Raw genomic sequence first — 5289 nt, forward strand, 5'->3', positions numbered from 1 at the left:
GGTATGTTCTCATTGTCTGGTCATTGTCGTCATGGTAGTTAGTCAAACCTGCAAAGTATAGAATACTATATGTGTTATTTTAAGAAGAGATTGATTGGTGAAATTTTAGAAAAATAATAAGAGTTACTGGTATCTATACAGAACTATGCTCTATTAATGCATATAAAAAAGACATAATCAAGTTGTCGTACGAAGAAGGTGTAAACATATGTATTATGATCTTGTTATGTATTGTTAACCATACGACAGTTTAAGTCCTAATTTTTGTTTTGATCTTGAGCGCATTTTGTTTGCCAAGGGTAGTAACCATGGTAACTAAGGGTTTCTGGTATTATATCAGTATCACATTTGTCGTGGAAATACAAACGAGAAAACAAAAATCCAGTTATATTGTATTTTATCTATATAATTCTACATCAGACCATCTGTAATAATTTTCACAGTATTCAATTTTGCTGTATATGAGTATATGTTTGTCCCATTAAAACCAATGACTCATGCTTTAAATGTGTCATTGTGAAGACAACCTGTATAAAAAGCAATGTGTCTCCAAAAGATTTATGACCATGACATGTGACGCTTGAAACAAAAACATGTTAAAGGCCAAATAAAGTACGAAATTGAACAGCATTTAGGCCCAACAATTCCTAAAATTGGGCCAAGTACAGCTTAATTAATATATTCTATAGGTAGAAATTCCTTAGAATTTTAATAATGAAAAGTTTTGTTAACAGTTGTTTTATATTATGACCATATCAATGATAAATGATAACAACACAGAAGTGAAGACTACTGGGCTAGTAATACCCTCGGGCAGTGGCTTTGAATGTAATTTTTAACAATTGGATTTGGGAAATATGTTCTTTCTGAAATACTGTCCAGTACTTTTGAGTATGTCATTTGTAATACACATCATTAGTGTAAATAGTATACGTTGAATGGCATTTTTTTCTTTTCATCTCATAGATGTTATAGAATTTTCAATACATTGGCATATATCTTATTGTAAGATCAATTGACAAAATACTTCCGCTTACCATGTTCTAGAATAGCATACTTCCGCTTACCATGTTCTAGAATAGCATACTTCCGCTTACCATGTTCTAGTTAGTTATCAAAAATACCAGGATTATAATTTCATACGCCAGACGCGCGTTTCGTCTACATAAGACTCATCAGTGACGCTCAGATCAAAATAGTGAAAAAGCCAAAACATATACAAAGTTGAAGAGCATTGAGGACCAAAAATTCCAAAAAGTTGTGCCAAATACGGCTAAGGTAATCTACTCCTGGGGTATTCCAAAAAGTTGTGCCAAATACGGCTAAGGTAATTTACTCCTGGGGTATTAGAATAGCATATTTTTATTCGTGCTTGTGTATTGTTAATTTGTGTTTATGTTGAGCAATCAGATTAAGTAGATTTAACACAAAGAAATATCTGATTTAAAAACAAAATGGAAAAAAAAGAAACAAATCAGTTATATATAACTATTAAAAAGTATAACATATCCTACCTTGATTCACATATAAAATAATGATCATCAAGCCTGCAAGCGCTGCTATATAAGTCATACCACTTAAAATCTAACACAAAAGCACAAGTGTTAACTCCAATGTCATTTGGCTTTCCCTTGTTCCAATCGTTAAACCCGTTTGATTCTGTGGTATTTTTAGATTGCCACTCATAATAAATGCCATTCTTTGACTCTAGTCCAATATAAAATCGGGAACGCTTTGCAGCTACAACAAATAGTTGAAATAAAGCTGATAAAGTAGAAACATATTTTAAATTGTGTGGACTTTGTTAACAAAACTATCAGTTCTTTCACATAGAACAAGTTAGTCCATAAACACAGCTTAGTATACATAAAAATATTTAACTCAGGCTTCAATTGTGCACATTTTCTGTAAACATATTAAAACAGCACCTGCATATCAAGTATATATATATTGTTGGGTTAATGTTTAGACGAGTTCTATATATATATATGGTCAACAAGAGGGTGCCTTTTGTGTTGACTTACCATCCAAAATTTGACAACTTATCTCACCTTATCCGTGAAAGTTGGAAAGATATTGAAAAACATCCTAAACTATCCAGGATCTTTCCCGAGCCACCTGTACTGGCTTTCCGTAGGCCCAAAAGCCTTAAAGACTTGCTGGTGAGAGCTGAGTTATCTTAGTATTCATAAAAATATTTAACTCAGGCTTCAATTGTGCACATTTTCTGTAAACATATTAAAACAGCACCTGCATATCAAGTATATATATATTGTTGGGTTCTTGTAAGGGTTGTGGAAACAAACGATGTCTGACTTGCAAACAAATACTGATTACCCAGACTTTTAACAGTCACTCCACTGGTACAGAATACACCATATTTTGCAATGTTAATTACAAGACTACAAATGTTGTGTATCTCCTACAGTGTAAATGTGGTAAACAGTATGTTGGCGAGTCAGAACAGCCGTTTCACAAACGATTGAACGGCCATCGTAGCGACTATCAATGCAAGCCAGACCTCCCTCTTAGTCGACATTTGAGATCCCCTGGCCACACTAAGGCAGATCTCAATCGACTGACCATTACTATCATTGACCACAACTCTGCTTGGTCTAGGGAGGATAGACTCACTCGGGAAAGATTCTGGATAAGAAAATTAACAACTTTGGCACCAAATGGGATAAATGAAAAGATGTAGTTCGACACCATGCAGTGCTTCACATCTGGGTTATATTACTTATTATTACAGTCTTTGTTTCTATTTCTTTACCTTACTCATCTCTAAAATAAATCTGTTGAATATAACAATTTAGATTGCTTAATTTTTTGAGGGATGTATAAGTACCAAGCCACGTTCAACTAGTTGACTTTAGTCAAAATTTATTATTATATTTTAACGGCCGTTGGTTTTAAACATAGCAAACTCTAATGTAACTATACTACCGTTGTCAAATCTGAAATATATACATATTTAGACCGTTCAGTGCTGTTTATTTGGAATTCTTATTGACACAATCTGTCTTGTAACATCATAATTATCGATACCGTTAAAGCTTTGGAGTTGTGCTAGTTTATATCGCACATTATTATTTTTAATTTAAAGCATATATTTGAACTCACTGATGTAATTAGTCATATAACCTATGTCGTGTTTAACAAATTTTAAGTAGTTATCAAAAGTACCAGGATTATAATTTTATAAGAACTGTGCAAGCGTCTTACCTGATGTTCGGTTTGACCTTTTTTATTGTATAAACTTCAAGATTGTAACAGCTTAATCTATGTAGACTGATAATTGATTCATTCAACATCGCAATCATATATACTGATGAAGGATATCTGTTATCCGAAATATTTATAAATAATTACATTTATAGTTCCTTTTTATGTTATTGGTGTTGCTATGTACACTTTTTAGGCGTTTATATATATACATATATATATAGAACTCGTCTAAACATTAACCCAACAATGTTAAATCTGTAAATTTGCTTTCGCAAATTTATGGTTCCTCCTTTGCTGGGATTCGAACCCATGCTACTGTGATATCGTGACACCAAATCGCCTGCACTGCATCCGTCTCGCGAGACCACAAAACCACCTGGATCAATAATAGAGCTTTCGCTGGCCGTATGTTACCTTTCCCTCGTCAGTTTTAATCCAGCGGCGTACTACAGTATTTGATATATAAGGCATGAAGATGTTATATATATATATATATATATATATATATACAACTCGTCTAAACATCAACCCAACAATGTTAGATCTGTAAATTTGCTTTCGCAAATTTTTGGTTCTTCCCTCGCCGGGATTCGAACCCATGCTACTGTGATATCGTGACACCAAATCGCCTGCACTGCAGCCGTCCCGCTAGACCACACGACCACCTGGGCTCTCAAAAAATATATATATATATATAATTAATATAAAGATCCATGTTATTACAGATTATACTACATTATAGAAAACGTCATCGGCTCTAACTCAAACGTTCTACAAGTTGATGTTAAGGGGTCCTGAAATCTTTTAACTGCTTCCTAAATGCTTTTTTTTTTAACTTGTTTTAGCTGGACTCAATCACTACTTTACTTTTAAATTCATGACCCAAATTTGTTTACAGTGTAATTTCTTCCCTTTCTTGCTATTTGAGGCATAACACATAGTGAAATAAAACTGGAAGGGTTATAAAGAAATTGGTAAGAAACACATTATAACGCTAAGGACTATAATCGTGGACAACCAAACTGCAGAGGCAGATTTGGAGGGGGTCCAGGGGCCTGTCTCCCCTTTTCGGAAAAGGTTGGTTGATTATATAGGAAATCACTAAATCATGACTGTAGCGTGCCCCTCTTAGGCAGTCAATAGGGCCCCAACGCAGATACTGAAAAATTATAAAATTTAAAACCAGAGCAAATTCAATATATGGTTAACGCTAACTTCGAAAAAAAGTTTTTGTATTGAATTTGCTTTGGTTTTAAATTTTATGATTTTTCTGTATCTGTGTTGTCCATATGGACATTCAAACTAACAGATCGATCATACACTGACACTACCTAGACAATAAAATAACTAAGCACAATAAAGACAATCATTTGTAAACAGAGCATACAATAAAAACCTAATACTGATAAATTGGAACCTCACAAAAAAAACCACGGAATTGTAAGAAGATCATAATATATTTATGTGATATCTGTCATGTTTCTCGTGAAATACAGATATTCTATCACTCTTGATGTAAAAGGTATTTTTTAATGAGAATTTCTTTAGTATAGAAATGTTTACAGGAAATACAAGCTCCGAAACATTGAAGCAATTGAGTACATATTTCGTATGCAGACGCTGGAGGTATTTTCCTATAAAGAAATAGACAGTGTACAATTGAGAAGCTTAATGCTACGAGTTTTTTTGGGTTGTTTTTTGTGTTGAACTTTTTGATAAGTTGCATGTCAAAATAAGATTTTCGTTTTTGTCTAATTAAGTTATTAATTTCTCATACTATGGCATTTATCTTATTTTAAAATTAATTCACAAAATACAAGTACTAACAACGTTCTTGAATAAATGAACTGGTTTTCTTCTTTGTCGTTAATTTCCACAAGATTCCCACACATAGAAAGGCAATACTCCTGCAAAACATGATTTGATAAGACAGTTAACCACGTTCAAAAGATAGTGTATACATCACGTAAAGAGTAAAGAATACTTCTATGAATTAAGATAACAGTACAAAACAAATTAATACAAATATCGATATAGGAAGATGTGGTGTGAGTGCCAATG

At 33.1% G+C, this 5289-nt stretch overlaps 1 long non-coding RNA gene across 1 annotated transcript; it reads right to left on the reverse strand.

The window, feature by feature from the left end:
• On the reverse strand, window positions 1–5072 carry LOC134719782 (uncharacterized). Its single transcript, XR_010107698.1, has 3 exons — window positions 5056–5072; window positions 1515–1740; window positions 1–48 (listed from the first exon to the last, which is right to left on the reverse strand). It is a non-coding gene; the product is annotated as an uncharacterized LOC134719782 (long non-coding RNA).
• Window positions 5073–5289: the final 217 nt, after the last annotated feature.

The sequence above is a fragment of the Mytilus trossulus genome, chromosome 5, assembly GCF_036588685.1.
Source record: "Mytilus trossulus isolate FHL-02 chromosome 5, PNRI_Mtr1.1.1.hap1, whole genome shotgun sequence".
In the NCBI taxonomy this organism is placed as follows: domain Eukaryota; kingdom Metazoa; phylum Mollusca; class Bivalvia; order Mytilida; family Mytilidae; genus Mytilus; species Mytilus trossulus.